The sequence below is a fragment of the Bubalus bubalis genome, chromosome 4, assembly GCF_019923935.1.
Source record: "Bubalus bubalis isolate 160015118507 breed Murrah chromosome 4, NDDB_SH_1, whole genome shotgun sequence".
NCBI classification, from domain to species: Eukaryota; Metazoa; Chordata; class Mammalia; order Artiodactyla; family Bovidae; genus Bubalus; species Bubalus bubalis.
Window position 1 is genome coordinate 36326523 of NC_059160.1, and position 23665 is coordinate 36350187.

Genomic DNA, 23665 nt, shown 5'->3' on the forward strand with positions numbered 1-23665 from the left:
CTACAAATTGCTCTAAGTATGCAGGTGCCTCTCAAATGCTTGAAGTTAGACTTAAAAACTAACTTGCGATAAATGAAATTTGTACTCTGACAACCTAAGGATAACATGTCCTCCAGAACAAAGCAAGACCCACTGTTAATGAATCAATGAAATTAACTCATCTAAAGGCAACTTTGTCTACTGCCAGGAAGAAAGTTAGCTTGGGACAAAGTAGGCAGAAAGCATCACAATTGGCTTGTGTGCCACTCACTCACCTAGGCTCCATGTGGTCCATGGAAGAGGAAACGAGAGGAGCAGGAATAATCATAACTTAGAATGAAAAATGTGATGGTCTGGGTCCTGTCATATTTACATTCATTATTTCACTGCAGTTAAAAGCAACTCCAGCACGTCCCTGGTGGTCCACTGGTTGAGAGTCTGCCTGCCAATGCAGGAGACATGCGTGCAATCCCTGGTATGGGAAGATTTCACGTGCCTTGGAGCAACTGAGCCCACATGCTGCAACTACTGAAGCCCGGGCACCCTAGAGCCTGAGACCCGAAACAAAAGAAGCCACCTCTGTGAGAAGCCGGTGCACCACAACAAGAGAGAAGCTCTCACTCACTGCAGCCAGAGAAAGTCCACGTGCAGCAACAAAGACCCAGAGCAGACACAGATAGATAAATAAATAAAAGGAACTCCGCTGCCCTCGCTCTTTTCCCTTCTCTGCTTACTTTTTCCCTGTAGCATCCATCACCATCTAGCATACTGCGGTATTTATTGATGTTGTTGATGGCCTGCTGTTAAGAGCATACATTTCATGAACGTAGGGATTTTCCTGTTTCGTTTACTGCTGCTTTCCCAGTGCCTAAAATAATGCTCATTTCATTATAAGTACTAATAAATACTTGGTAATGAATAAACGAATGAATGAGCTTTGATAACCCTAAGGTAGGCACTGGTTTTCTCTCATTTCACAGAGAAGCAGACTCTTATACAGAGTAATTACTTCCCAAGGTCACAGAGCGAGTAGGTGGTAAAGCCAGGACTCACCCGCAGGACTCCAGCTCTCCTTTACAATCCAGTCTACAGCTTCATGCAGTGATGAGGCTGGATCAGTTTATCTCAGTCTGACCCACTAAACATTCAAATCATGCATCCAACTAGCTCCCTTTGCTCTGAACCTCTGCTCATTAAACAACCTTCAGATTACAATCTGACTTCTCAGGGGGAAAAAAAAAAATACACTGACCGGCTAGTATGTGTACCTGTTCTGTTTGGAAATTATAATTTATCTTGTTAAATCAATGCCTAGGTGTTCTGATTTCTCTACAGCTCTGTCTTTGGACTCTGATTAGTGCATTCCCAGCCCAATTCATTCTGTGTGTCCTGATGGCATTGAGGATCTGAGGCTGGGAAGTTGAGCACAGGATCTAGAACTTTCATCACATGGGAAAGGACCTGTGTGGAGCTCTGTCCCTGAGACAACATCTGGTGACCTGCTGTAGGTCAGCCTCTCCAGGTGGTGGCCCCACATCACTGCATTCACATTTGATCTGGGATAAAGCATTTTCAGCAAAGAAGTAGTCTAACTACAGTTATCTGATATAATTTGGGAATGACAGCGACGAACAGGAATCATGAAAGGATGCTTACTGATCTCAAGCTAAGAGTACAAAAGCAAGCCACAACTTTACAGAAGTTTCCTAGCAAGGTTAAGGCAATGGCACCCCACTCCAGTACTCTTGCCTGGAAAATCCCATGGATGGAGGAGCCTGGTAGGCTGCAGTCCATGGGGTCGCACAGAGTCGGAAACAACTGAGTGACTTGACTTTCACTTTTCACTTTCATGCACTGGAGAAGGAAATGGCAACCCACTCCAGTGTTCTTGCCTGGAGAATCCCAGGGATGGGGTAGCCTGGTGGGCTGCCATCTATGGGGTCACACAGAGTCGGACACGCTGAAGCGACTTAACAGCAGGAACAGTTAACAGCAAGGTTAAACTGGAAACTCTAAGGAAGTCAGACAATTTTCATGCTTAAACACAAAGGACTTCAGGAAAGGAAAATGAACAATGTTACTATATATAGAATGTAAATTAAATTTAAAGCTCAGTAATTCCCGTAGCCTGAGTACCTAACAATATTTTTATTATAAGAGTAAGACATTGTACATTCCCCAATCATGCAAGGATTCAAATAACGGCTCCTACAACTTTAATTACAGGAACCATTTTTAAAAATGAATCTGTTTCATTTTTCTTGACATACTGCATCCCCAGACTTAAGATATGGGAATTCAGAGGTAATAGATCAGAATTTTCATTAAGCACATATGACATTCTTAAAACATAAGATTGTTCATGCCCGTTTACAATTATATACATGTATGAGTTGCAGCTTTAAACCCTAAAATAAATGAGTTCATCTGTGCATTTATTCTAGAAAGTGAGAAGCAGAAAAGAAGTTCTCTAAGGAAAATAAATTGCGAAAAATATTTATCTACTACTTAAAGGAAAAAATTGTTTTAATTAAAAGGGAAATCTATCACCTAAAGAGTTTAATAAATAAACTTAAAAAACACTTCGTCTGATTAAGATGATGTTAAGTGATGAGGGCAGATAAAGAAGGCAGAGCACCGAAGGATTGATGCTTTTGAATTGTGCTGGAGAAGGCACAAGAGTTCCTTGGACAGCAAGATCTGAAACCAGTCAATCTTAAAGAAAATCAACCCTGAATACTCATTGGAAGGATTGATGCTGAAGCTGAACCTTCAATACTTTGGTCACCTGATGCAAATGGCCAACTCACTGGAAAAGACCCTGATGCTGGGAAAGACTGAAGGCAAAAGGAGATGCGGGTAACAGAGTATAACACGGTTGGATGGCATCACCAATCAGTGGACATGAATCTGGGCCAACTCTGCAAGATGGTGAGGGACAGGGAGGCCTGGTGTGATGCAGTCCTCGGGGTAGCAAATAGTTGGATGAGACTTAGCAACTGAACAACCACAACCAGGAGTACAGGTACAGGAGTGAGTGGGCAAGAGGAAATCTTCCACAGACACTGGGCCCACGCTGTTGCTTGCATAGAAACCATTTCGGAGTGGAGTATTTTTAGGTAATATTGCATTATTCTTGCACGTTATCCAATGTACCATGAAAACTATAAATTATATTAAACTAGAAAATAAAAATAATAGAGGATTTCTTTAAAAAGACATCAGAAGAGAAATCTATTTTAAATTAATTACCAGTTAAATATCTTCTTTCTGCCTGCTGACAAGTTTTCAGTATTCATGCAACAGTTGTTCTTATTTTCCTACATTAGTTGGACTTTTATGAAATGGTTTAGTCTGCTTTCCTTGTTCTCTTTGCAAACTTTAAAGACATTGTCTGTGTGATGCAGAAAATGTAGTTTCTGCTGGTTTAATGGCTAATTACAGCAACAAACAAGGAAACAGGAAAATCCAAGTAAATTGCAAATAAGTCATGAAAGACTTTGTGAGCGCTAACTACAATTTCACACCCAGTTGCAAATGTTTTACACTCTGTTTTTAAATAAAGCCTTTGTCAACAATTCTTTTTGTTAATTTTGGTTTGATATTTCTATGTTTATTAGGTACCAGGGTTTCACAGAAAGTGGCTTTGGATTGTGCTTATGCTTTTCGTTAGCAAGGATGTCCTTATCAGGATCCACTCAACTACAGTCCTATCTCTGCTCTATCTCCAAAATAAGATGCATTCTTCTTCTGGTGTTGGACTAACTCAAATACTATCTACCGTGTTCTTCTCCACTATTGTTTCAGAATTTCTTCGGCTAAGAATACTAAAGAAAAATGCAAGTTTCTACAAGACTGTCCCTCCTCTTTTGCACACCCCTATTTACATTCATGGCAGGAGGGAAGCATGCATTTATCTGGGAGGGTGTATTTTACTTGAATGTTTTTGAGAAACAGCAATAAAAACAATCTATTGAACAGTCACTTCTGGAAAGGATACCCATATTGACAGTTGCCATAACCATAAGGAAAGAAAAGTCATTTTGCAAGAATGCATTTTCTAGCTCTATAAAGTCAACACTCTATTTTCTCACAGTGAATACAAAACAGCAATGGAAACTTATCCATATATCATTTTAAACTAGGACTGATTAAAACATTAAAAACATGGACAGTTAACTGTGGGCATTAAAAATTATTAAAAATATCAACTTCAAAATCTCCTCCAAATCCCCAAACTATAATGCAATTCTTGATCTGCTTTGTGGAGTGGCTGTAGAGGCATCTATTATACACAGACAGGATGTACCTAATTTACAACACTAGATATATACTTTTATATCTGAAGGCCTTTTGAGGCAATTGTGTAAAATACTATAACAAGGATTGTTGGAAATACTGAAAGATTTCATACTGTAAAAACGACATCAATGTCATTTTAAATTTAACAAAATGGTTTCTTAGTTTTCCATATACATTTTAACCATCTCCTTCACAAACTTCTTCAATAAATATCTTCAATAAATACTGCACAAAAACAGCATTTCACACTTTGTGCCATAGATGCAATTTGCCAACTGATTGATTTCCTTCTGTGTAGGTCACCTGGCTTCTACATATTATATATTTTCTCCTTTATTAAAGATGATGTAATCTTAGCTTCTATCACATTTACATCCACAAAGCCTACTGAGAGAGACGCAAAGATGAGGATGGGAAAGGAGAGGATTTCACAAAGCAGGTTTGCAACCAAATATAAAAATCTGATAAAAACTCATAATGCAGATGCGGAAGAGTGATAAAACAATATTATATAAAAAGAAGAAATCTGAACCAAACTAAGACACATACCTGGAAAAAATTACGAATGAGCAGTAGGAAACCAATTATTTATTCTGAAAAGATAATGTACTATGATTTGATCAGATCAAATAATTTATGTATTGCCAGATGGAGAAATTGCATTCACATGTGTTAGCCCATGTTTCTATCACTGTTTATATCTAGACAGTGCCTTGTCTTTCTCTGATGATATAAACTAATTTCTCTTCCTTCTTAGGCAGTGCTTCATCTGAGAAAGAGTAAGAGAGAAAAGAGATGCTGACATGGGCACTGAGCTAAATCTGACTCCACCTTCAGCTACATTTTTGCTGCCATTTCTCTGCACAGACCAGAATTAGCCATGATAATCATAACCATGATTAGAAATTAAGCTTTTCAGTGACTGTTTACAAACTACAAAGAAAATTTAGTTGGGGCCATAGGACTACTTGGTGACTATTTGAATGAGCAGACTCTAATGAGAAAGAGAGCACCACTGCTTTTCTTCCATTTTTGATGTATGATTCTCTGATCCACCTCTGGAGTCCATGTCTCTCAAGATCTGTGGCTTTGTTTATAAAACCAAAGCATATCAGAGCTTGAAGCTTTTCTGATAGACTTAATTCAGTTCAATTCAGTTCAGTCGCTCAGTCGTGTCTGACTCTTTGTGACCCCACAGACTGCAGCATGCCAGGCCTCCCTGTCCATCATCAACTCCCAGATCCACTCAACTACAAACCCATGTCCGTTGTGTCAGTGATGCCATCCAACCATATCTTCTGTCGTCCCCTTCTCCTCCTGCCCTCAATCTTTCCCAGCATCAGGGTTTTTTCAAATGAGTCAGCTCTTCGCATCCAGTGGCCAAAGTATTGGAGTTTCAGTTTCAACATCAGCCCCTCCAATGAACACCCAGGACTGATCTCCTTTAGGATGGACTGGTTGGATCTCCTTGCAGTCCAAGGGACTCTCAAGAGTCTTCTCCAACACCATAGTTCAAAAGCATCAATTCTTCGGTGCTCAGCTTTCTTCACAATCTAACTCTCACATCCATACATGGCCACTGGAAAAACCACTGCCTTGACTAGACGGACCTTTGTTGGCAAAGTAATGTCTCTGCTTTTCAATATGCTATCTAGGTTGGTCATAACTTTCCTTCCAAGGAGTAAGCGTCTTTTAATTTCATGGCTGCAGTCACCATCTGCAGTGATTTTGGAGCCCCAAAAAATAAAGTCTGACACTGTTTCCACTGTTTCCCCATCTATTTCCCATGAAGTGATGGAACCAGATGCCATGATCTTCGTTTTCTGAATGTTGAGCTTTAAGCTAACTTTTTCACTCTCATCTTTCACGTTCATCAAGAGGTTCTTTAGTTCTTCTTCATTTTCTGCCATAAGGGTGTTGTCATCTGCGTATCTGAGGTGATTGATATTTCTCCCAGCAATCTTGATTCCAGCTTGTGCTTCATCCAGTCCAGCATTTCTCATGATGTACTCTGCATATAAGTTAAATAAGCAGGGTGACAATATACAGCCTTGATGTACTCCTTTTCCTATTTGGAACCAGTCTGTTGTTCCATGTCCGGTTCTAACTGTTGCTTCCTGACCTGCATATAGGTTTCTCAAGAGGCAGGTCTGGTGGTCTGGTATTCCCATCTCTTTCAGAATTTTCCACAGTTTATTGTGATCCACACAGTCAAGAGCTTTGGCATAGTCAATAAAGCAGAAATAGATGTTTTTCTGGAACTCTCTTGCTTTTTCGATGATCCAGCGGATGTTGGCAATTTGATCTTTGGTTCCTCTGCCTTTTCTAAATCCAGCTTGAACATCTGGAAGTTCACAGTTCAAGCCAAGCTGAAGCCTGGCTTGCAGAATTTTGAGCATTACTTTACTAGCGTGTGAGATGAGTGCAATTGTGCAGTAGTTTGAGCATTCTTTGGCATTGCCTTTCTTTGGGATTGGAATGAAAACTGACCTTTTCCAGTCCTGTGGCCACTGCTGAGTTTTCCAAATTTGCTGGCATATTGAGTGCAGCACTTTCTCAGCATCATCTTTTAGGATTTGAAATAGCTCAACTGGAATTCTATCACTATCACCTCCACTAGCTTTGTTTGTAGTGATGCTTCCTAAGGCCCACCTGACTCCACATTCCAGGATGTCTGGCTCTTGGTGAGTGTGAGTGGTCACACCATCGTGATTATCTGGGTCATGAAGATCTTTTTTGTACAGTTCTTCTGTGTATTCTTGCCACCTCTTCTTAATATCTTCTGCTTCTGTTAGGTCCATACCATTTCTGTCCTTTATTGAGTCCATCTTTGAATGAAATGTTCCCTTGGTATCTCTAATTTTCTTGAAGAGATCTCTGCTGCTGCTGATGCTAAGTCACTTCAGTTGTGTCCGACGCTGTACGACCCCATAGAGGGCAGCCCACCAGGTTCCCCCGTCCCTGGGATTCTCCAGGCAAGAACACCGGAGTGGGTTGCCACTTCCTTCTTCAATGTATGAAAGTGAAAAGTGAAAGTGAAGTCGCTCAGTCGTGTCCGACTCTTAGCGACCCCATGGACTGCAGCCTACCAGGCTCCTCCGTCCACGAGATTTTCCAGGTAAGAATACTGGAGTGGCTTGCCATTGCCTTCTCCATGAAGAGATCTCTAGTCTTTCCCATTCTATTGTTTTCCTCTATTTCTTTGCATTGATCCCTGAGGAAGCCTTTCTTATCTCTCCTTGCTATTCTTTGGAACTCTGCATTCAGATGCTTATATCTTTCCTTTTCTCCTTTGCTTTTTGCTTCTCTTCTTTTCACAGCTACTTGTAAGGCCTCCTCACACAGCCATTTTGCCTTTTTGCATTTCTTTTTCTTGGGGATGGTCTTGCTCCCTGTCTCCTGTACAATGTCATGAACCTCTGTCCATAGTTCATCAGTCACTCTGTCTGTCACCCTCTTGTTTTTCATACAGGGAAGCAAGAGGAGGTCAAGCAACATGGCCAAGCTCTCTCATGTCTCTTAGTCTCCAATTCAGTCTTTTGTGTCTACTTGGTCTATTTTAGACTTGTTGAACCCTCTGATCCAAGGTTCCACTGTGTATACTGGGAAGTACTAGGAGAGAGTAGTTTCCTAATTATGAAAGGTCTTCAAACACAGTTTTAAGTGTTAAGGTAGATAATTTTTTTTTTTTTTTTCCTTTTCTAACAGATGAGGACACTGAGGCAGAGGGGCTAAGCAAACTGCCCAAAGTCACACAGCTAGGAAGCAGCCAAACTAGGATGTGAACTCAATCTAATCCCTATACACTTCTTACTATCCCGTTTTGCTCACCAACCATCATCCGCACTATTAGGAAGCTAAGCTAAGCCACTAGAGATATATCATCATTTATTTCTTATTCATTTGTTTGTTCATTCAGTCATCCATTCATTCAGCAAGTACTCACTGAGCACCTACTATGTGCCAGCCACGGCTTTGAGTCCTGTTAATATAGCAATGACCAAAAACGTCGCCTTAGTGCAGATTATGTTATTTATGAATGTACGAGGAAGTCATGCAGTTAAAAAATAAACATACAATACAATGTCAGGTTGCAATAGTGTTTGAGAGGAGTCAATAAGAAGGGTAAGAGGATTAAGAATGATATAGTCAGGAGACGTGACTCTTTTTGAAAAGGTGACCAGAGACAGACTCTCTGAGATGCTGACATTTAAGCAGAAACATGCAGGATATGAAAGAACAAGTGGCATGCTGCAGGCCAAGGAAAAAAAACGAATACAAAAGGCCTCAGGTAGAAGCAGGCTTGGCGTATTGTGGGAAGAGCAAGGTCAAGACAGGCTGGAGCCAAGGGATGAGAGAGAGGCAGTGGATGGCAGGTGTCAGAGGGTATGGGCCTGAAAACAAGTTTGAATTGCATTCTGTGTACTTTAGAAAGCCAGTGGATGGTTCTGAGCAGGTGAGTGACATACTCTGATTTACAGTTTAAAAATCATCACCTTGTTCTCCAAGGAATAATCAGTAAAGGGGCAAGTGTGGAAGCAGAAGTTTGGAGGCACCTGCAATAGTCTAAGTGGCAGCTGAGGGTTAGAGCTTTGGCAACAGTAGATTTGTATCTATTTCACCAGAGAGAGTAGATGAAATATTTTGATGGAGCGTGGAGAAAGGAATGGCAACCCAGTCCAGAATTCTTTTTTTTGGGGGGGGGGTGGGGTTAACAGGTATATTTTATTTTATTTTTAATTAATTTATTTATTCTAATTGGAGGCTAATTACTTTACAATATTGTGGTGGTTTTTGCCATACATTCACATGAATCAGCCACGGGTGTACATGTGTTCCCCATCCTGAACCCCCCCCCCCCACCTCCCTCCCCATCCCATCCCTCAGGGTCATCCAAGTGCACCAGCCCTGAGCACCCTGTCTCATGCATCAAACCTGGACTGACGATCTTTTACACATATGATAATACACACATTTCAATTCTATTCTCTCAAATCATCCCACCCTCACCTTCTCCCACAGAGTCCAAAAGTCTGTTCTTTACATCTGTGTCTCTTTTGCTGTCTTGCATATAGGGTCATCATTACCATCTTACTAAATTTCATATATATGCGTTAATATACTGTATTGGTGTTTTTCTTTCTGGCTTACTTTGCTCTGTATAACAGGCTCCAGTTTCATCCACGTCATTAGAACGGATTCAAATACATTCTTTTTAATAGCTGAGTAATATTCCACTGTGTATATGTATCACAGCTTTCTTATCTATTCATCTGCCAATGGACATCTAGGTTGCTTCCATGTCCTGGTTATTGTAAACAGTGCTGCGATGAACATTGGGGTACACGTGTCTCTTTCAATTCTGGTTTAATCGGTGAGTATGCCCAACAGTGGGATTGGTGGGTCATATGGCAGTTCTATTTCCAGTTTTTTAAGGAATCTCCACACTGTTCTCCATAGTGGCTGTACTAGTTTGCATTCCCACCAACAGTGTAAGAGGGTTCCTTTTTGTCCACGCCCTCTCCAGCATGTATTGCTTGTGGACTTTGTGAGAGCAGCAGTTCTGATCGTCATGAGATGGTGCCTCATAGTGGTTTTGATTTGCATTTCTCTGATAATGAGTGATGTTGAGCATCTTTTCATGTGTTTATTAGCCACCTGTATGTCTTCTTTGGAGAAATGTGTGTTTAGTTCTTTGGCCCATTTTTGATTGGGTCGCTTATTTTTCTCCACTCCAGTATTCTTGCCCAGAGAATTTCATGGACAGAGGAGCCTAGTGGGCTACAGTCCATGGGGTCTATATAAGAGAGACAGGAGGTAGGATTCCTAACTTCTAATTAATTTTTAAAGCTCCTTTCCACTTTATTAGCCACTTTAAATAAAAGCAAAAGACACATATATAGGAAATGGGAAATGTATCTACTATACAAAAAGGAATGTGACTGGTCTTTATCTCTGCTTCTAGAGAGGGAGATTCTAATTTGACAAAAGTGTCTTTGTTATTCATAAGTCCCTCAGTGTTAAGAGATAAGATGCCTCAGGATGGGGGCTGGTCATCAGAAACACCAAACTATGTGATTAGAGAGTTGGAGTTTTGAGTCAGTTCAAACTTCAGGGAGGGGAAGGGGGCTGAAGATTGAGTTCAATCATCTGGCAAATGCCACAAAAAGTCAACCATGCCTATGTAATGAAACTCTGATAAAACTCTGGACACCAAAGCTCAGTGAAGCGTCCTGGGTGGTGAACACATCTCTGGGCCAGGAGGAGGAAGCACCCTGGCACCCCTACAGAGGGAGGGCAGTGGAGTGCTGTGTTTGAAACCCACCCAGATCTCATTTGGCTATTCTCAATCTCTATACTTCAAATAAAACTGTAAGGGTAAGTATGGTGTGCCTCTGAGTTTTGTGTGTCACTCTAGTGAATGATCAAACCGAAGGGCTCATGGGAAACTCTGAATTTATAGTCAGTTGGTCAGAAGTGCAGGTGTCCTGAGAACAACCAAAGTGCAGCTGGCATCTGAAGTCAGGGAGGTCTTGCTGGGGACCATGACCTGTAACCTTTGGGGTCAGGGTTAGCTCTGGTGGTTACCATCAAAAATCTAGTGCAGTATAACCACTGGTTTGAGAATAGTATCCCAGATCACCACGGCTGTACAGGATAGAATGGACCTGGGGAGAATAACTTATCCACAGCCAGGTCCTAATGACAAGGTAGTCCTTCAGTTCCACCGCCACTATGCCCTAAACACTGAACAAATTCATGTAACTATTACATGTTAACATTGATTTACTGTGATAAAAGTTCTTAACATTTTCCTTTCAGTTATTTGAATGAAAATATAGGATTTTCATTCAAATATCAATAGCAACACTAACAGCTTTAAATAAATCAACTTTTGTTATTACCACCAGTTAGCAAGCATGAATTTCATCTATGAGTTTCATAACATCTTCAGTTTCATCAATCTACTCTCCTGGACTCCAGTTTTGTTATTGCCAGGAACCATGCAATCATTAGCCTCTGGATGGATGTCCCATTGTCATCTATGTGGAGTGAGCTGGCAACCAAAATTACTGTTTCCCTGCATGTTTTAGGGAGGGGTTAATTGTTAATATGTCAGGCAAAAAGGTATTCTTCTAGTCACCCAAACCTGAAAACCTTAATCTTCTTTTCTCTTGAATCCATGGTCAGCTAAGAGTTTTATTCTCAGGTGGAATTAGGGAGTCAAAAATCAGGTCTGGAAGGACCTCAGAGATGAGTTACTTATACACTTCTTTAATAGATACTTGTTTGAGAGGCTTCTTAGTCCAGATGCTGTTCTAGGGACTGGGCAAACAGTGAACAGGACATTCAAGAGTTCAGTTTCCAGGGAAACAAAGACTCAAAAGTAAGTTAGCACGCTCATTCGCATATCATTTCAGACAGTGCTGAGGATTTTGTAAAACTATGACCAGTGCTCTTTTCAAAGGCCTGGGGGCTTGGCCAGGAATGGGGATTTTAGTTCCCGAACACTGGCATTCCCAGTGGAGGGAAAGCAAGAGACAAAGTTGGAAGAATGAGAAACCTCAGAAAGAAAAGCCAGGAAAGTTGGGCACAGGGACAAAACTGCCTGGTTCCTAGGTGGGAGAGAAGGGCAACAGCCCGTCCTTGCTCTTGGTCCAGTCTTCGTCCCACCACACCCTTCCTTTCCATTCTAGATTCCTTCCATCACATTTTCCATCAGAGTGATGCTCACCGGATTCCCTTCCTCCAGCCTTTTGCCCTGTCACTGCTGCTGCTGCTGCTAAGTCGCTTCAGTCGTGTCCGACTCTGTGAGACCCCATAGAGGGAAGCCCACCAGGCTCCCCCGTCCCTGGGATTCTCCAGGCAAGAACACTGGAGTGGGTTGCCATTTCCTTCTCCAACCATTTAGCCCTCATCTAATCCAGGGGTAGGTCCCCTTATGCTTTGATATCACTCCTCAGATCTGCTTCTTTCCTTTACACACAGCCAGCTCTCCCCAACCTATAGGAAAGTTGCTTATCTGCAGCTCATCATATGTTGCTACTTGGTGTTATTAACCAATCTTTGTGACCATATATTATGCTCTCTGTATTAGGCACAGACTTCTTGATAGCTGGGAATTGATCTGTCCTTTATCTGTGCTCTCCTACATGATCTAATCCATTGTTACAGACATAGCAGACACTAAATATAAAAGTTGTTGAATAAATAATTATTTCTTGAGCCTTGAAATGCTATTCTGATATATTTGATTTTATTTTTCATCATATAAAAGTTTATTTTCCTGAGTGTGGTTTGTATAATTTTTTTAATTGGAGGATAACTGCTTTACAGTGTTGTTAGTTTCTGCTGTACAACGTGGACCAGCTCTAAGTGTGTGTGTGTTTTATATATATATATGTCCTCTCTTGAGCTTCTCTCCCAGCCCACATCCAACTAGTCTAGGTGATCAAAGAACACCAAGCTGAGCTCCCTGTGTTATATAGCAGCTTCTGATACATATTTTAAATTTTAATGTACTGTGTCAGATACTGTATAAATATTAATTTGTTTAATTATCATAAAAATCATAGAGGTAGAGCTGTTTAGCTACTTTTCAGATGAAGAAACTGAGACACAGGAAGATAAAAGTATCTGCATGAGCCCCCTAGTCCGTGTCTACACACCATGTGATGCTGTGTCATTCTCACATACAGTAGCCTTCAGTAGCTCCCTTGCAATACTCCCCGCTCTTACTTCATCCTCAGATACTTGCACACAAGTGAGTTATGTACTAGAGGACCAAGTGAGAAAACCATGATCCTCTCAAGTAACCATACATTTTATCATTCCCAGTAATATGAGTTATCTTTGTACATATCTGTTGGCACTATGTCCTTATCTCCTGGGTTGAGTGCTTCCAAATTGTTCTAGAACCTGAGCTCAGGAAACAGGAAGTCTCTGAGGCCCCACAGTACAGGGACCCCCACCAAAACCACAGAGGTTTCTCAGAGGTGAGGCTCCAGGTCTTAGAGGGTAATTCATGGTCTGATACTGACCAATGTGGTCCTCTAGGGAACTCCAGAGGCATGGATGTATAATCCTGTGGACAGCAGACCATCTACCATCTAAGACCCAGACTCCAGGAAGGGTCGGGGGAGAGGTCAGTCCTAGAAACAAATTTGGACCACTCCAAACTACTTTCTATCCCAACTGCTTTCAGTTTGTAATAGAAAACAAACATTAACATACTCAAAATCTGATGAAAAGAAAAATTTAAATATTAGAGTTGTCAGAATTTTAGAACTAGAAACCACTTTAGAAGAGACTTTAGAAACCACTTCCATTCTCACTCTGAGTGAGAAATTGATGTGCATGGCAGGTGAGTCTCCAGGTCACAGGTAGAACCAGGGCCAAGGGTCTTTATACCACAGCATGGTACCCAGCTGGCTAGAGAGAATTCCTGGGTAGTTGTTTCTTTGTCAAGTTACAAGTACCTCTGCAAATAAATCAGGCTTCCCTGGTGGCTCAGATGGTAAAGAATCTGATTGCAGTGCATGAGACCCAGCTTCAATCCCTGTTTCAGGAAGATTCCCTGGAGAAGGAAATACCCACTCCAGTATTCTTGCCTGGAGAATTCCATGGACAGAGGAGCCTGGCAGGCTATCATCCTTAGGGTTGCAAAGAGTTAGACATGACTGAGTGACTAACACATGAATTTGGCTATTTTTGAATTTCAGATGAACTGGTGAACTGGTGTTTTCTTTTTAAGTCAGTTGTGTTTGAAATCCTAATCAATAATCTCACAGAATGACATTAACACTAGGAATCCTTTCTTAAGAGTTAATAATGACAGTAGAGCCCCAATGCAGAAGGGAAGTTAAACTCAGGATATTCTTTCTAAAGGGAAATGAGTGCTTTATATTAGAACTTTATCAAATGCTGGGAAAAAATTTAAAAAGTGATTACATGACTGAAAAATGCTGTAAATTCTTCACTTGAAGAAGCCTAAAAGGTACTCTTTGGAAATGAAAGACTTTCCTGTGGCTCCCACCACAGAGCCAAGATAAAGGCAAAGTTTTCACTCTCCCCACCCTTTCCCCCAGGGGGAACTTGAAGTAATCCAGACAAAATCTGTTTTCCCAGTGCTTTTGTTCTGACTCAGTGGCAGCTCCTAGCTCTCTTTCCAAACAGCCCAGCCCCCAGGTCCTGCTAGTAGGAGCCTCTCCTACTAGCATCACACCATAGCTCTTTGTGGAAAGATCTGGCTTTCCCAGTGGCTCAGATAGTAAAGAAACTGTTTGCAATGAAGAAGACTCAGGCTTGAACCCTGGATTGGGAAGATCCCCTGGAGTAGGAAATGGCAATCCACTCCAGTATTCTTGCCTGGAGATTTCCATGGACAGAGGAGCCTGGAGGGCTTAAGTCCATGGGATCACAAAGAATTGGACAAGATTGAGCAACTAACACTAAAATCACTTATTGGACTCAAATGAATTCAATGGTTCAAGCAATATTGAGTGAGTTCCTGACTTTCAGCTTAACAAAAAGGAACAAATGGCAGAAGGACTTGAGTTTGGGTCAGGTCACAAGATAGGAAAGTCCCTCTGACCGGCCTGTTCTAAAGATAACATTCACTATGTAAAAACCATCCTGACTTGTTTAGGATCTGCCTTCTGCTTTAAACAGGAAATTCCATGACAGGACACATCTGTCCTGCTCTCCTCTGTCCACCTTTCCAGGAGACATCGTAGTGCCTAGGACATGGTTCAGTTCAGTTCAGTCACTCGGTCATGTCCGACTCTTTGTGACCCCGTGGACTGCAGCATGCCAGGCTTCGCTGTCAATCACCAACTCCCAGAACTTGCTTAAACTCATGTCTGTCGAGTCGGTGATGCCATCCAATCTTCTCATGCTCTATCGTCCCCTTCTCCTCCTGCCTTCAAGCTTTCCCAGTATCTTTTCCAATGAGTCAGCTTTTCACATCAGGTGGGCAAAGCATTGGGGTTTCAGCTTTCCAAAGAATATTGGAAATTGGAATACTGGAAAATTGAAAATTGGAATATTCAGTCTTTCCAATGAATAGTCAGGACCGATTTCCTTTAGGATTGACTGGTTTGTCTCCTTGCTGTCCAAGGGACTCTCAAGAGTCATCTTTAATACCACAGTTCAAAAGCATCAATCAGTGCTCAGCTTTCTTTACGGTCTAACTCTCACATCCATACATGACTACTAGAAAAACCACAGCTTTGACTAGATGAACCTTTGTTGGCAAAGTAATGTCTCTGCTTTTTAATAGGCTGTCTAGGTTGGTCATAGTGTTTCTTCCAAGGAGCAAGTGTCTTTCAATTTCATGGCTGTAGTCACCATCTGCAGTGATTTTAGAGCCCAAGAAAATAAAGTCTGTTACTGTTTCCATTGTTTCCCCATTTTTTTGCCATAAAGTGATGGGACTGGATGTCATGATCTTCATTTTCTGAATGTTGAGTTTTAAGCCAGCTTTTTCACTCTCCTTTTACTTTCATCAAGAGGACATGGTAGGTAGTAGTTATTGAACAAATAAACTGACTATTGCCTGATCTCTAAGAGGAACATGGTCCTGAATGCGAAAAGAGTTTGAACATTAAAACTCTTAATGCTATGAATCTGCAAAACAGTATTTAAATAGTCACATTATTTGAAAAACATCTATTTCTGCTTCATTGACTACACTAAAGCCTTTGTGTGGTCACAACAAACTGTGGAAAATTTTTAAAAGAGATGTGATTACCAGACCATCTTACCTGTCTCCTGAGAAACCTGTATGCAGATTTAGAAGCAACAGTTAGAATTGGACATGGAACAATGAACTGGTTCCAAATTGGGAAAGGAGTATGACAAGGCTGTATATTGTCACCCTACTTATTTAACTTACATGTAGAGTACATCATGTGAAATGCCAGGCTGGATGAATCACAAGCTAGAATCAAGACTGCTGAGAGAAGTATCAACAATCTCATATATGCAGATAATACCACTCTAATGGCAGAAAGCGAAAAGGAACTAAAGAGCCTCTTGATGAGGGTGAAAGAGAAGAGTAAAAAAGCAGGCTTAAAACTCAACATTCAAAAAGTTAAGATCATAGCATCTGGTCCCATCATATCATGGCAAATAGAGGGGAACAAGTGGAAACAGTGATAGATTTTCTTTTCTTAGGCTCCAAAATCACTGCAGACAGTGACTGCCACCATGAAATTAAATGACACTTTTTCCTTAGAAGAAAAGCTATGACAAAGCTAGACAGCATATTAAAAAGCAGAGACATCACTATGCTGACAAAGGTCCCTATAATCAAAGCTATGGTTTTTCTTGTAGTCATGTATGGATGTGAGAGTTGGACCATAAGGAAGGCTGAATGCCAAAGAATTGATGCTTTTGAATTGTGATGTTGGAGAAGACTCTTGACCTTGGACTGCAAGGAGGTCAAACCAGTCAATCCTAAAAGAAGTCAACCCTGAATATTCATTGGAAGAGCTTATGCTGAAGCTGAAGCTCCAATACTTTGGCTACCTGATGTGAAGAAATGACTCATTGGAAAAGACCCTGATGCTGGGAAAGATGAGGGCAAAAGGAGAAGGGGGCAAAAGAGGATGAGATGGTTAGACAGCATCACCAACTCAATGGACATGAATTTGCGCAAACTCTGGGAGATAATGAAGGACAGGGAGCCTGGAGTAATGCCGTCCACAGGGTTGCAAAGAGTTGGACATGACTTAGTGACTGAACAACAGTATTATTTTAAGAGGCCAGTGTTTTAAGTAGAAGTGGAATGATCACATATTTGTTGACCAGTGACTAGGAGTCAGACACCATGTTAGGTACAAGGATGGATGTGATTTTGTTGAATATATACAGGAATCATGGTAAAGAGGAGTAGGATCCCCATTTATAGGTGAGGAAACAAGATTCAAAGCTGGGGCAAATTATCTCAGATGCTATTGTTTCAGAAGACCTTGATCTCTAAATCCTCATAAAAGTAACTGATTGCATAGACATGACATTAAGTGACTCATCTTTGAAATCCAAGTGCTGAATCATTTTTGTAAAATTCAGCCATTATTTTTCAGGAATTCCCTTAGATAAAACTAGTCCAAAATCCTATGGAAACTAGCTTGCCTGATAACCTTACCTAAAATAAATGTAGTGTTTCAGCTTAATTGCTGTCTTGACTAATTACTCATGGGGCATAGGCTATGCCGGTCTATTAAAAACCATTAGATAGAAGCTGTGTGGCTTTACGGTATATAGTTCTCATTCCCACAACTTACATTTTGATGGCATCTGTTACTCTCTGGAAGAAAGCCAGAATTTCTGAGTAAAATGTATCAGTCCTAACAATGTGGACATTATTATTCCAGAAAGCCAACTGAGAATTGAACAAGATCTTACGGTAATGACCAGAACTGGGAAACAAGAATTTTCTTCAGCACAGCGGGAAGAAGTCTTTTTATTAAGGTTAAGAGAATCAGAGATGTGAACATCCCTTTATAAGGTTCAAATAAATACCTTGGGATGGGTCATAATTCTAAGAGGTTTCAAAGAGGCTTAGATTGAATGAAACCCAAATAGCTTTGCTCTAAACATTTGGGTTTGCAGCATAATTCTATCCTGAAACTTACTGATCAATGTTGGGTTATAAGATATGCACAAACTGACCAAAACACTACTCAGTTTGTTGGCCAATGAAAAATTAAATTTGTTTTTTGGTGCCCTCCTACCAAAATTGTTTTTCTCTTTTCTGGGTTCACTTTTTGATGAGTAAAATCTGGGTGGCAGGTTCTAGACATTTTTATTATTGTTAGTTGTTATCAGTATTAAGTAGGTTACAGTTCTGTGTCTGTCTAAGAGCACGTTCCTGTCAATTACGCACTCTGTGTAGTCTCCCTTGGAAAACTTTATCCAAATTCAGCTATTGAGTATATTCCATGAGGCATAAGCTTTATGGTCATTTAACAAATCTTTAGGGAGTACCGACTCTATACCAGGCATTGTTCTGTGCTCTGGAAATCTCCCCGCTGTGATAGTTGATCTTTCCTAACTCCTTGTGGTAACTGGAGACCCATCTATTCTGTTTCTTACTGGACACATGCACTTAGAAACCCAAATTGTTCCTGTGCCCTTGGATACCATGAGGCAAACTGAGCTTATCACACCTCTTCAGCTGGCCCCCGATGAACTGGTGGGAGTTGGGTTGGGCCCCACTGCTCAACCCACTACCCACAACTATCCAAGACTGAAAGCTCCTTTCTCTTGCCTTCAGAAAGTCTTCTGCCTGAATCTTTTCATCCTCATCATTTCTTCTCAATCCCCAGTGGCATTTCATACCAGCTCCCATCACTGCTGCTAGGTAATTTTTTCCTTGCTCTATGACGGCCCCCTTGAATACATTTCCCACGCTGTCATGGAACATACTTTCTAAAATGTACAACTGACCTTGTCTCTTTGGCTTAATAACTCTGAAGGGCTTCCCTTAGCTTTTAGGGTGAGGTAAAGACTTCCCTGGTGGTTCAGAAGGTAAAGCTCATCTACCTAGAATGTGGGAGACCCGGGTTCAATCCCTGGGTCAGGGAGATCTTGGAGAAAGGAAATGGCAACCCACTCCAGTATTCTTGGAGAAGGAAATGGCAACCCACTCCAGTGTTCTTGCCTGGAGAATCCCAGGGACGGGGGAGCCTGGTGGGCTGTCTCTGGGGTCACACAGAGTCAGACACGACTGAAGCAACTTAGCAGTAGTAGCAGCAGCAAAGACTTCCAAGGTCCTTGTGATCTGGCTCCTAGTTACATTTCCTCCTGGACAACTTCACTCTTTCCCTAGACAGGCCGACTTGCTCTCTCCACCTGCTCTCTCCTAATTTCCTGACTCACTCGAGCATCCAGGCATGACCTCGTGAAGCCTCCTTGCCCAGGCCGTCTGCTCCACAGCAGGCTCCGCTGCTGTCTTGCACCATTATCACTCTTTTATTAGATTCCTCTGTCTGCTGTATTTCACCAGTGCTTCTGGAAGGAAGTTACGGTCTCTGCCTCAACCCTGAATCCCCAGGCAGCCCACTAAGCGTTCAGCCTGTGAGCCTGTTTTTATTGGATGAACAAATCTTGAAATGATGAAAAAAGATTTGTTGGTCTGCATTTTCAAGACATTTTGGGTTAGGCCTCAACTATTACAGCTTAAAAACTAAGGATTCTAATTCCTTAAAACAGCAGTCCCCAACCTTTTTGGCACCAGGGATCAGTTTTGCAGAAGACAATTTTTCCACGGACTGGGGTTGTGGTGGGGGTGGTTTCAGGATGATTCAAGAGCATTACATTCATTATGCACTTTATTTCTATTACATCAGCTCCACCTAAGATGATCAAGCATTAGGTTCTGGAGGTTGAGGACCCCTGACCTCACATACATATTGGAAAAGCAGGAAGTGCTTTTTTCCTTCCAAAGGATGCCTTTTGGTTGGTGTTTGGGTTTGTTCCCCTACCTTTTCTCCAACACTGAATTTAATATATATTTGATCTTGGTTGTTCTACCTGATTCTTCACTAAGAGATAGCAAAGCTAAAGTAAAATCATATACACAAGTCCCAGAAAAATGAGTGTTTGGATTCTGGTTCAAGTCTTATTGACTGAGTATCTTGGATAAATAATGAGCTTCTCTGAGTCTCAGTGTACAGAAAATGAGTATAATTAAATAACATGCAAAGCTGCTGGCCCACAGCATACATAGAATTCATCTTCTTTTTCTCTGCTTATCCTTTCCCTTTACAGATACACACTTCACCTGGAATATATCTTCCTCCATCCCTCCTGACCACCTCCTCCTCATTTTTAAGGTCCAACTCTCCTCCAAATCTTCTCTGTGCAGTTGTCCCTGGAGCCTTCAGCCAGAAAGGGCCGTCCTGTCACTGGGGCTCCAGTGCCTCAATATCTTATTCCCTTTGTTCAACAGATCTATGCCGAATGCCCACTATGTACTGGGCATTAATTTCGGGGCTGGGAATCAGCAGTGAAAAAAACAGATGTGGAAAAGTCTGAGTCGTAGTGAAGAGGAATAAACTTGCTAACAAGTATAAAAACAATATTCGGTCAGGTGAGTGTAAGTGCTCTCACGGGTAAAAGGAAAGGAAGTACCTGGAACAGGGATGTCAGAGAGGGTGCCAGGCATGGAAAGAGCTGGGGGACAACAACTGCAAGTGGAAGGCACCCACATACCAAGGCTCTGACCCAGCAAAAGTGCAGCATTCTCAAGGAAAAGAATAGGGTCAATGTAATAGAACTGTCCTGGGCTAAGCAAAGTGGGATAGAATAGGACTGGTGAAGTAGATATAAGGGGGGGCCAGGAAGATAGCCTTCATTTTATTCTAAGTACCAATGAACAGCTTTAATAAATCAGGGGTCAGGGACTTCCCTGGTGGTCCAATGGTTAAGACTCTGCACTTCCAATGCAGGGGACGTGGGTTTGATCCCTAGTCAGGGAACTAAGATCCTATATGCTGTGCATTGTGGCCAAAAGATAAAAATAAATAAATAAGTAAATAAATCAGGGGTGCACTGGTATACTTTGTTCTAAGATTTCTCCAGCTGCAGTATGTCTGAACATCTACTATCTCTCTGACAGGAGTTCTGATTTGCACTACAGTTTTCTGGTGATTGGCTTCCCTGGTGGCTCAGATGGTATCTGACTGAAATGTGGGAGACCTGGGTTCAATCCCTGGGTTGGGAAGATGCCCCGGAGTAGGGAATGGCAACCCACTCTGATATGCTTGTCTGGAGAATTCTGTGGACAGAGGAGCCTGGCAGGCTACAATCCACGGGATCAAAAACAGTCGGACACTACTGAGCAACTAACACTACACTTTCCGGTGAATACAGCTATTCTATTACCCCGTGGTTCTGTAAGGGCAGCAATGATGTTTTATTCTTGTTTTCATCAGTGCCTCGTGCACGGTCTTCCCAGTAAAATGCTTGTCGAATTAAATGACAATGTCCCGTAGCTTCTTTCTTGCCCACCACTGTAATAATTGTAGTTGAACCCTTCTAATCTTTGCAGGAAGCATGCCATTGGCAGCCAGCTCTGAACAAGGACAGTCCTGTTTGTATTTCTCTCAGGCCTTCCTGCCATTGTAGGCTTGTCCGCCAACTTCCTGTCTTCTGGCTCAGTTACTCCTGGGCCCGGCCTGCAGGGCACATTTGTGGTCCCTCTTCTGTAGAGCGTGAGGTCTGTGCTGGAACCCCGCCCTCAGAGGAAGCACTGCTGGTAGCTTTACATAATGAACAGCATCACAGCACAATAGCACGCATAGTGGCCACTGCATGCAACGGACACAGCATCACTTCCCGCTGGCCGTGCCGTTTGGGAGCTAGTTACCAGTCCTCTCTAAGCCTCAGTTTAATCCTGTGGAGAGTTGGGATAATCATAACAGACTGCCACCTAGGGCTGATCCAAGGCCTTTAAGATCATGCGTGTCACTCACTTAGTACAGCACTGAGCACACAGCACTCATCAAATGTCAGTTTCTATGACTCACAGTAATGCTAGTATGCAGGGTTTCATTTAATCCTCATAGCATATTACTTACTATAGACAGGGTTAATATTTAGCTGGTTTGCATAGATACGGCCTTACTAGTTGCTAAAACTATTGCAATATTTCCTAGTTTCCAGATTGCCCTCTCTCAAGCCCTCCAAGCCCTGTTCCCCTCCCCACGACCCTGCAGCTTTCTCTGCCCAGCTTCTTTCCCTGGGATCCCTGTCCACTTTTTCACCTCGTGATCTGGCAGCTAATGGAACAGGATCCTGCAAAGTAGGAGGCCTCTGTGATCCAGGCACAATTCAGCTCATTCAACTCTGAGCATTGACTGGCTGACTATGCTTTCTTCATCAACAGGTAACGTGAAGTGCAGAAGGAATCAGGAAAAAACATGGGTCTTGCATAAGGGAATCCTAGCAAATCAAACTTCAGAATCTGAGGCCCAGGTTCCTTCTATGACATTGAGCTTCTCCTTAGAAACTGATTAGAAAAACTAACAAGAGTCATTTGGGCTTCTTGAACTTTGAGGACTATTACCTGGACACCAGGGGCTTTCCCGGTGGCTCAGCGGTAAAGAATCTGCCTGTGATGCAAGAGGTGTGGTTTCGATCCCTGGGTCTGGAAGACACCCCTGGAGGAGGGTATGGCAACCCACTCCAGTATTCTTGCCTGGAGACTCCCATGAACAGAGAAGCCTGGTGGGCTTACAGTCCATGAGGTTGCAAAAAGTCAGGTATAACTGAAGTGACTAAGCATGCACCTGAATTCCAGCAGATTCAGTTTCTGATTAGTTCAGGAAACCAGTCAATGACAACTGAGAGCCCACACCTCATGTGCCTGCCCTGGTCCTTCTTACTCATCCCACTTCCATCCCTGAATCTCATTTAAAACAATTTGGCCCAATCCTTTCACCCTCATTTCTGGTCTTTAAGATGAAGACTCTGTGTACATCCACACTGTGAAATATTTACCTTTTCTATCTCTGTATTTCAAAATAAGATGAGGATTAGAAAGATGTTAAGATGTACACAAAAATGTGGTAACTCATGGATCATATATATGAATACTAAACAGGAAATTAGGATAATTAGAGGATAGAGCCTACCACAAGAATGAAATCCAGAGTTGGGAACTGAAAAAAAGATGCCTCTTAAATTAAAGACACATGTCTGGATTTAAAATATGGACAGTAGAGGTGGAGTTCCCTTGAAGGTAGACATTTACTTCTTAATTGTGCATTCTGAAGCTACAACCTCTAGCCTCCTGCTTCCCTGGAAATGTAAACATTTTAAAAGTGTCTTATTATGTTCCAACGTCTTTAAAATAGGTTTTGAAGATTGAGCAGTTTCCTAATTGGCTTAATTAGATCCAATTACACAATTAGTGTAAATTGGAAATAATAGAATCAGAATGTATAATTTCATAATTATAACGCATGACAATAAAGCAGCAATTAAGTCAGCAAATGCTGCTAATGCAGAAGGGGTGCATATAAATTTTAGAAGACCTGATGTCTTTCATGAGCCCACCTCCCTCCTGAAGTAGTTACTGCTCAAAAATACCGTTGAACTAAACGAGATTGATTTTGAGTTCCAGACACAGAAAAACAACATCTGGTAAATTCTTAGTTCTTTTCCTTCCTTCTGGGTGACTAGATTGCTTTTCTATCTCATTAAAGGATGACCTCTCTCTTTCTGAAGTCTTCATAGATCATGGAAGAATTCATTCTAATGGCTGAATCATGCCGAACAACCCACCATTGTGCATGCCTGCCCCTCTGCCAGACCAGCAGCTTCAGGTGCACTCCTGAGTGCTTTGCATGTATGGGAGGAGCTGGTCTTAAGA

General features: G+C 41.7%; 1 protein-coding gene and 1 non-coding gene across 3 annotated transcripts in view; one reads left to right on the forward strand and one right to left on the reverse strand.

Annotated features, from left to right (window-relative positions):
* The window catches only part of ITPR2 (inositol 1,4,5-trisphosphate receptor type 2), a 589849-nt gene that overhangs the window by 34788 nt on the left and 531396 nt on the right, over positions 1 to 23665 (reverse strand). The window lies entirely within an intron of this gene.
* TRNAG-UCC lies at positions 20696 to 20768 on the forward strand. Its single transcript has one exon. It is a non-coding gene; the product is annotated as a tRNA-Gly (tRNA).